Source organism: Rosa chinensis, unplaced genomic scaffold (genome assembly GCF_002994745.2).
Source record: "Rosa chinensis cultivar Old Blush unplaced genomic scaffold, RchiOBHm-V2 RchiOBHmChr0c03, whole genome shotgun sequence".
In the NCBI taxonomy this organism is placed as follows: Eukaryota; Viridiplantae; Streptophyta; class Magnoliopsida; order Rosales; family Rosaceae; genus Rosa; species Rosa chinensis.
In genome coordinates, this window is record NW_020126817.1 from 565458 (window position 1) to 575400 (window position 9943).

General features: G+C 39.7%; 1 non-coding gene across 1 annotated transcript; it reads right to left on the bottom strand.

The window, feature by feature from the left end:
• Positions 1 to 800: 800 nt before the first annotated feature.
• LOC112181197 lies at positions 801 to 907 on the bottom strand. Its single transcript, XR_002928714.1, has one exon. It is a non-coding gene; the product is annotated as a small nucleolar RNA R71 (small nucleolar RNA).
• Between the last annotated feature and the right edge of the window lie 9036 nt (positions 908 to 9943).

Genomic DNA, 9943 nt, shown 5'->3' on the forward strand with positions numbered 1-9943 from the left:
GTTGATTACTTCGAAAGTTGTAGAAGATTGTAACTAACCACTATAAATTTTCGTTGACCATGTGTATACTTGTATATATGTGACGTTTTGTGTGTGTACCTTGGTCCACGTCTTGTTTATATTTTACTAACTTTATTCTTTTGTTCTACTACAGATCAATGAATGTCTGGATCGTCTGAACCACCCAAGTACACCAAAACGCCCCTCCACGTCATTCAAGATAGACTTGAAGATTAAGAAAAACTCGGATCTCTTTGACGTCCAAGTTACCACTCCCTTCAATTTCGTGAGCTTCAATAGATAGTGAAGGGAATAGAGTAGAGGGAGGATCAGAAGCTTCTGACACTTCAGTTGTTCCATCACCACACCAAACGCCACCTCCATCACCTCGTGCACTCTTAGTCATTCAACCACCACCACCACCAATGGCTCTCACCATCAGGCAACTTCTACATCCGTCATCCCACCTGGTGGCGTCCCTACTTGCATAACCTACCCTGCTGCAGCTGGGGTTAACAGCTGATTTTGAGTTGAAGTCTGGATTGCTTCATCGTCTTCCTACATTCCATGGACTCTCTATGGAAGATCCCAACAACCACTTGATGGAATTTCAGTTCATCTGCACTAGCATGAAGCCTCAAGGAGCTGATGAGCATATTTTGAAGTTAAAAGCCTTCCCATTTTCGTTGGCTGACAAGGCAAAGCAATGGCTTTATGAGTTGCCAAGTGGACGGATTACATCTTGGGCTGATATGATGAAGGCGTTTCTTGAGAAGTATTTCCCTACATCTCGCATCATCATGCTTAGGAAGAAGATAAGTGGAATTCAACAAGGGCAAGATGAGTCCTACGCAGATTACTATGAGAGGTTCAAGTCTCTCACCACTCAATGCCCTCAACATGGCATGAAGGATGAGACCTTGCTCACTTGTTTTTATGATGGGCTCACCAACTTGGAAAGAGACATGCTAGATGCAGCTTCTGGTGGATCGTTTGTTGACAAGGAACCTGCGGCTGGAATGGTTCTGATTGAGAATAGGGCCTTGAATCAACAACAATATGGAAGCTCTAGGCCCAAATCCACCACCACACGTGAAAGGGTCCATGAGGTAAGTACTTTAGCTCAATTGGAGGATAAAATTAACAAACTTACTTCTCTTGTGTCTCAGGGAGCGCATGGACAAGTTATGGTGTGTGGAGTTTGCTCAATGCAAGGGCATGTGTCTGATCAATGCCCTCAACTCATGGAAAGTGGAGGACAGGAAGGTGTTAACGCCATAGGTTTCCAACAAGGGTACCAACGTCCTAGGAATGATCCTTACTCGAATACCTACAATCCTGGATGGAGGGATCACCCAATTTTCGTTGGAAGGACAATGACAACGTTCAAAGTGCACCTCAAGGGTTCCAACAACGTCCTCAAGGCTTTTATCAAAAGCCTCAACCTCCTAACCCTACTCCTTTCAATTCGAATTATAATTCAAATGCTTCTTCTTCTTCTTCTAATGATGAATTGATCCGAACTCTAACCAAATCTACTCAAGCTTTAATTGCAGGTCAAACTCATCATGGGAATCAGATCAATGCCATATCCACGGATGTGAATGAGATGAAGAAGCAAATGAGTCAAGTTGTGGAGTTTATGGGTAAGTTTCATGAGCAAGGAAATTACCAAGTGGTACCATCCCTAATCCTCACTTTGAGCAAGCAAAGGTCGTCACTACAAGGAGTGGTAAGACCCTTGTAGACCCTCCAAAGCCTCCTAAGAAGGTTCAACGTCAACATTAGAGGAGGAGGAGGACCCTGCAACGTCTAAGGCTCATGTGACACCTCCTACTGCAGAACCGAAACCTAAAGGACAAGTTTCTAACTCTTTCAATTCGGTTATTACTAATCCATCTTCTTCTCCTTTGCCTTTCCCAAGCAGATATGCTAAGTCCAAGAAGGATGAAGCCGAAAAGGCCATCTTGGAAACTTTTAAGAAAGTGCAAATCAACATTCCTCTCCTTGAGGCCATTAAGCAAATTCCTAAGTATGCAAATTTTTGAAGGAACTTTGCACCACAAGGAGACAAAACCGTGAGAGAGAAGTGGTGAAGGTAAGTGAGAACGTCTCAGCTGTGCTTCAACGCAAAATGCCTGAAAGTGTAAGGATCCAGGGAGTTTTTCTATCCCTTGTGTTATTGGAACCACTAGATTGAAAATGCCATGCTAGACTTAGGTGCGTCTATAAATGTTATGCCATATTCTGTTTATGCATCTCTAGGTCTAGGTGAACTTAAACATGATAATGTTATTATTCAATTGGCAGATCGATCTAATGCATACCCTAAGGGGTTAGTTGAGGATGTACTTGTGCAGGTGGGTGAGTTAATCTTCCCAGCTGATTTTTACGTCCTAGAGATGGAGGAGCCTTCTCCCAAGTCAACGCCACTTTTGCTAGGTCGTCCCTTCATGAGGACGGCTAGGACTAAAATTGATGTGTATTCTGGCACCTTGTCAATGGAATTCGATGGAGAAGTTGTTGGCTTCAACATTTTGAAGCTATGAGGTATCCCCTAAGTGATTTTCAATCATGTTTTTCTATTGATATACTTGATGAACTTGCGCAGAAATTCATGGAGATTATGGAGGATGATGCCATGGCTTCAACCATTGCAAGTGGCGTTGGCATTCTTGAAAATGGCGTCACCATACCTAAGGAAGAGCTCACGGATTCTTATGAATCTATCCACCTAGAAAACGTTGCTTCTCTTGAGGCAACGTCCTATGTAGGTAGGTCAAGTCCTTCTTTTTCACTTTCCATCTCTACTAATAAACCTTTACCTTCAGTGATCCAGGCACCTACCCTAGAACTAAAGCCATTGCCAGATCATTTGAAGTATGTTTATTTGGGAGATAAAGAGACATTGCCTGTAATCATTTCATCATCCTTGACGCCAACTCAAGAGGACAAACTTGTGGAGATGCTTAAGAGACACAAACTGCAATTGGTTGGACCTTGGCAGATATCAAGGGAATTAGCCCTACCACCTGTGTCCATAGGATTTTGCTTGAGGAGGGAGCTAAGCCAACTAGGGAGGCTCAAAGACGATTGAATCCACCCATGATGGAAGTTGTGAAGAAAGAAGTCATCAAGCTTCTTGATTGTGGCGTCATATACCCTATTTCAGATTCTAAGTGGGTTTCACCAGTTCAAGTTGTGCCAAAGAAGTCTGGAATAACTGTTGTGAAGAATGCAGAGAATGAGTTAGTGCCTCAGAGAACTGTGACTGGACATCGAGTTTGTATTGACTATAGGAAGCTCAACGCCACTACTAGGAAGGATCACTTCCCTTTGCCATTCATTGATCAGATGCTTGAGAGGTTAGCTGGCCATGAGTTTTATTGCTTCTTGGATGGATATTCTGGTTACAATCAAATCGCCATTGCTCATGAGGATCAAGAGAAAACGACCTTCACTTGTCCTTTTGGAACGTTTGCCTACAGAAGAATGCCATTCGGACTATGCAACGCCCCAGGTACGTTTCAAAGGTGCATGGTAAGTATCTTTTCTGATTTTATTGAGAAAATTATTGAAGTTTTTATGGATGACTTTTCTGTCTTTGGTAAAGATTTCGAAAATTGCTTAAGTAACTTAGAATTGATACTTGTACGTTGTGAAGAAACTAACCTTGTTTTAAATTGGGAAAAATGTCACTTTATGGTTAAACAGGAATAGTTTTAGGGCATATTATCTCTAAACGTGGAATTGAAGTAGATAAAGCTAAAGTAGATCTTGTTAGATACTTACCATACCCCACAAGTGTGAGGGAGGTCCGTTCTTTCTTGGACATGCAGGTTTCTACAGGCGCTTTATCAAGGACTTCTCCAAGATTTCTAGGCCCCTATGTCGTCTACTTCAAAAGGAAGTGGCGTTTGAGTTTGATGAGGATTGCAAGAAGGCATTCAACACTTTGAAGGAGCTTCTAACGTCTGCACCAATTATGCTTCCACCAGATTGGTCTCTACCCTTTGAGATCATGTGTGACGCCTCAGATTATGCCATTGGGGCCGTGCTAGGACAAAGAAGGGACAAGAAGCCCCACGCCATCTACTATGCTTCTAGGACCCTTAATGATGCTCAACTCAATTACTCTACAACTGAAAAAGAACTTTTAGCTGTTGTTTTTGCCTTAGAGAAATTTCGATCTTATTTGTTGGGTACTAAAGTTATTATTTATTCTGATCATGCAGCTCTTAGGTACCTGATGTCAAAGAAGGAGGCAAAACCTAGGCTAATTCGTTGGATACTCTTGCTTCAAGAGTTTGACGTTGAGATCAAGGACAAGAAGGGCTCTGACAACGTTGTGGCTGATCACTTGAGTAGGCTAGTGAGTGAAGAGGACGCCCCCTTAGTGGAGATGTTTCCGGATGAACAACTCTTCGGAATCCAGGTAAGTGAGCCTTGGTATGCAGATATTGTTAATTATTTGGTGTCCAAAACGTTCCCTAGTAATATGCTAAGTGTTCAACGTGATAGACTTAAGTTTTTAGCTAGACAATATGTTTGGGATGATCCTTACTTGTGGAAATATTGTTCTGATAAATTGATAAGGAGATGTGTGCCTAATAATGAACAAAAAGCTATACTTGAGTTTTGTCATTCTAAACAATGTGGTGGTCACTTTGGCTCGGATAGAACTGCTAGGAAGGTGTTGGAATGTGGTTTTTATTGGCCTACTATATTTAAAGATGCATATAATTTTTGTATGACATGTGATAGGTGCCAAAGAACTGGTAATTTAGGACCTAGAGATCAAATGCCTTTAACTCCTGTTATAATAGTCGAAATCTTTGATGTTTGGGGTATAGATTTCATGGGTCCTTTTCCTTCATCTAATGGGTTCCTTTATATTCTCTTGGCTGTTGATTATGTTTCTAAGTGGGTGGAAGCGAAAGCCACCAGGACTAATGATTCTAAGGTTGTTGCAGAGTTTATAAAGTCTAATATTTTTAGTAGGTTTGGCATGCCTAGAGCACTCATTAGTGATGGAGGTTCTCACTTTTGCAACAAGACCATTGAAGCGTTGCTTAGGAAGTATCATGTGACCATAAGGTTTCAACGCCTTATCATCCTCAAACAAGTGGACAAGCAGAAGTTTCAAATAGGGAGATCAAGAGGATACTTGAGAAAACCGTGGGTCCTTCAAGGAAGGATTGGAGCCAACGTTTGGAGGATGCTCTTTGGGCATATAGGACGGCTTTCAAGACACCAATTGGGATGTCACCATTTCGTTTGGTGTATGGGAAACCGTGTCACTTACCTGTGGAGTTGGAGCATCGAGCTTGGTGGGCAATCAAGACATTCAACATGGAATTGGATGAAGCTGGACTTCATAGGAAATTGCAACTCAATGAGCTTGAGGAAATTCGGAATGATGCCTATGATAGTGCACGGATTTACAAGGAAAAGACAAAGGCTTTTCATGATAAGATGATTCGTGGAAAGACCTTTGTAATTGGTCAAAAAGTTCTTTTATTTCATTCTAGATTGAGACTTTTTCCTGGTAAGTTACGTTCTAGATGGGTTGGTCCTTTTATAGTTACTAATGTCTTTCCTCATGGTGCTATACAGATAAAGAGTCATATAACTGGAGCGGAATTCAAAGTGAATGGACATCGTCTTAAGCCTTACTATGAGGCGTTTGTGGAGCATAATGTGGAGGATGTACCCCTCCAAGAGGCGCCACAACCAGAAGAGTAAATGAAGGTGCAAGTCTAGGCTGAAAGACTTTAAACATTAAGCGCTGCATGGGAGGCAACCCATTTCATCCGTAGCTGTGGAGGAGCCATCAACGCAGATTTGCATTCTTGAACTCTTCCCTTCTCTTTTATTTTCGAAACTTTGTCTTTGTTTTAGGTTTCTTGCGTTAACTCTTATGCCATGCTTGATTGATGCTTTGTATGCTTTATACTTGTTTATACATTGAGGACAATGCATGATTAAGTGTGGGGAAGGGTATAACGTTTCACTTTGTTTTTAGGAGCTAGTTTTGTGGTTAAAAAAGAAAACAAAATAAAAAATCGGAAAAATCAGAAAATAAAAAAATTTGCGTTAACTTTGTTTTAGGTTTTGTGTTATATGTTTTGGTTTTTATACTTGTGTTTTGTTTGTTTGTTATTGTTAGAGTCAAAATGATTTTTGGGTAAATATCTTCTTCATCGTAGGCGCATCCAATGGGATGTGATGTCTAAGGTTCAGTTTGGATATGAGAAGTGCTGCAAAGGGTCTCGTCCCCTGTCAACAAGTGAGCTGAGCTCCGCCAAAATCGTTCCTCTCTTCACCTGGTCATGTTCCAAAGGAGTTACCGAAAGGAGAAGGGAAATAACCCTAAGTCCAAACGTTTTTGTCATGTTTGTGCGTCATTTATATGTTGTTTTGTTTGTTTTGTGATCGAGTCTTAGGATGCCCTTTTAACTGTCTAGGATGAGCTTATATCTCTGAAATTAAGGCTAAAAGAGGATCACAAGATTGAGATAATGTTTGATGATATTCTTTGGTTAATTATGATTTATGAAAAGCATATGAATGTGTAGTAGATATGGTGCATGCGTAACTTTGGTACAGAATATGAACATGTGGAAGATAAGTTATGATTCATAATAACCCTTGTGAGAATTTGAGCCATGTGCCCTTTCTTTGTTGAGTGATTAATGAAAAAATGAATTATACTCTTATTTTCTTGGCGATGATTTTGTTGATCTCATTATTCTTTCATCTTGATTGATTACTTGCCATAGATTAAGTTTGATGGACTAGAGAATGCTAGAATTCACTGTTATGCTTGTTGAGACGTTTATGATCAATATATGGCCCTGATTCTGGAAAGGATAAAGGTACTTACTTAGGATTTTACCACCATAGCCAAATATAGCCTGTGTCCCTAATTGTGCCCGTCGTGGGACTCCCCTAGTTTAACCATTTTGAGCCTACATTGAGCCTTTTCTTTCATCACCCTCAAAATTCCTTAACCTTAACCCTAGTATAGTTATATCTTACCCTTTGTTCTAAAGACTTAGTGGAGCATATTTTTGAGACTTTGCTTGGAGTTTTGGCGTCAAGGAAGATTTTGAAGACATGAAGAAGTTCAAGTGTGGGGGTAGACTTGTCCATATGTAATCTTTGTATGTATTGCCGAAAAAGAAAAAAAAAAAAAAGAATGAAATCGTAAAAAAAATCAAGAAAAGAATATTTCGGCAATTAAGAAAAATGTGTGATATTGTTTATGTTTATGGATTTTAGTCCCCTATACTTGGTGAATTTGGAGTTTGTTTTAAATTGAAGGCCCATTGTTGAAAATTTGGTCTTTGTCCAATTCACTTGTTCGAAGAAGGTTAGAATGAAGTTTGGGCCCAACATGATGGTACTTGGCCCTTTTATAAGCCTTTGAAGGATACTTGCGTTTGCTATGCTTGGTGGATTCGAAATATGGTCTCTCTACATCTACAAGTGCTCTACTAGGTTTTTAGGATACTTTGTGATTTCCCTATCCCTTCGTTTCTTTTAACCTTAAGCCTTGGCCCCATTACAACCTTAAATTGTAAGACCTCTTTGATCCTTAAGATGGGACAGCCTTTGATCTGTGGAGATGAGTTATAACTGTTGAACTTATGGCTTGGGTTCATCTGTGCAAGTAGTTGATATCTTTCATGAGATCTTTAAAAAAATGAATATATGTGCTTTCGTTTCTTATACATATGTGATTTACTTGTTATTCTTTCACATATACTTGAGTGATAAGCTTTTAAGCATGAGCCTTGAATCTGAGAGAAGAAAGAGTGATATATCCATGTGAGGTTTGAATCATGACTTGTTTGAAATATGTTGAGACACCCATCACCATTGTTTACCCCCAAGTCTTACATGCTTATATGTGGATTATATTTGTAATTAGCTCTTGAATATCTTGAAGATGTGATGCTTGGTTAAGTGCTAATCTTGGTGACTTGAAAGTATGAGATTTCTGAGACAATATGTTAAAGGGCGTAGAAGTCATTGTGTGTCAACGTTTTTGAGTCTTGAGTCTTTGTTTTTCGTTTTCTATACTTAGTGTTTTTCGTTAGTTTCTTTGTTTTGTGTCTTAGTCTTTTTGGTTTGTTATGTTGATTTTGCTAAGGGACTAGCAAAAGCTAAGTGTGGGGGAATTTGATAGGAGCATAAAATGCGACGTTTATAATGTTTAAACCCTATATTTTGCTAAGTTATTTCCTTTATCTTGATCAATTTAACTTAGTTAGTGTTTTCAGGTGAAAATGGAGTCTCAAAGTCCAAAAATGGCTAAGGAAGGCACAAGTGGCGCAGAAATGGAAAGAAATGAAGAAATGGAAGTTTCCCAGTTTGACTAGGAAAAGGAATCCTAGTTGGAGTAGGAATCAGAAGCTGACTTGGATTCAAACTCTTAAGTCGCGGAAATTAGAAGTTCTACTTGATAGGGAAACCCAATTCTACTCAGATAAGGAATCCTAGTGTGACAAGGAGTCCCTGTTGGATAAGGATTACTCAAGAAGGTTCCGGAAGAGTGTAGAAGAATCGCAGAAAAGAAGTTTGTATTCAACTAGGAAACCTACTTGCATATGGAGTTCTACTCATACTAGGAGAGCTATGGAACGTCATGAAGCATCTAGAAGTCTCAAGAAGTCATATGCCGTGCACATGGAAGAGGAAGCAACAAAGGAATTCGAATTACAAAGCAATGTGGAATTTGGACTTCTTGTTGAGTAAGGATTGGAATTGCCGTGAGATTCTTGAAGGTTCTAGGGAGTTCTTGACGTTTCTACTTCAGAATAGGCGTGGAAGCATGTGAGAGGCATGTGATGTGAAGGAAAACCGAATTGGACTCAACTTGTGCATTAAAAGTCAAATCCATTACAGATTCGGAAATCTGCCTGTGCAGATCAGTCAACTTCAACGGAGTGTCAAAAATCGCTCAGAGCTCAGAAAATTATGATCTTTATATGGTTGGAAAGCTACAGATGTCTAGTTTCCAGAGCTTTTTACAGCTCATCAATAGCTATTTTCTAGAGAAAGTTATGGCCGTTTTAGTGGACTGAGGTCAATCCTGCCGGAAATCTGTTTTGAGAGAAAGAAGTCCTAAATCAACACGAACTAAGAGAAACCAAGTAGAAACGAATTGGGAGTGCCTTGAGACGTTCTACTATATATACCTTGTGTATTAGACGTTCAGGGTTGACACATTATTCTCCACAATTTCGTTTCTCACCGGTTTGCTCTTGAGTTTCAGGTTTTTGCATCTACAAGTTCCTAGCCGTGCCATCCTCCATCCTAGCCGTGAATTCTACCTTGTGTTGCTGCCTTGGATCTGCTTTGGACCTTGGGACGTAGTCAAGGGTTGTTCATACCATCTTCCCTATGTTTCTTTACGGTTTAGTGTTTTGTAGTTGTATTTTCTGTTTTGTTTTCTTATGTGTAAAACCGAAACCATGAGATAACTTTCTGATTTTTGAATGCGATTTTGATGTTCTTTTCAATGATTGATTGGTTTATGTATGTTTGATCTTTATTTGTTGCCGAAATATGGAATGATAATCTGGTTTTGTTTTATGGAAACTTTTATGTGTTCTTGTTCTTTGGTGCGCAACTTAGGATGATTGCATGTAATTGGAGCTAGTAATTAGGTGAACGCTTGTTGATCCTAGTTCGTTAAAGTAGTAAAGGCTTTGTACAAAGGTCGAGATCAGATTATGCATGTAATGAAAAGACTTGCTTTGAGTACTTGAATTTGCATGTTTATTGACTAAACTTTCACTTGTGCTTAATGATTCGAATGCATGAGATCATGAGTTGCTTTGATTGTGTGATACCTGCATTTGAAGTATATTGTTTAGGCGCTTGTTCTACTCAATTGTGTAAAGGGAAGTCATATAAGGGACATTGGGCGCTT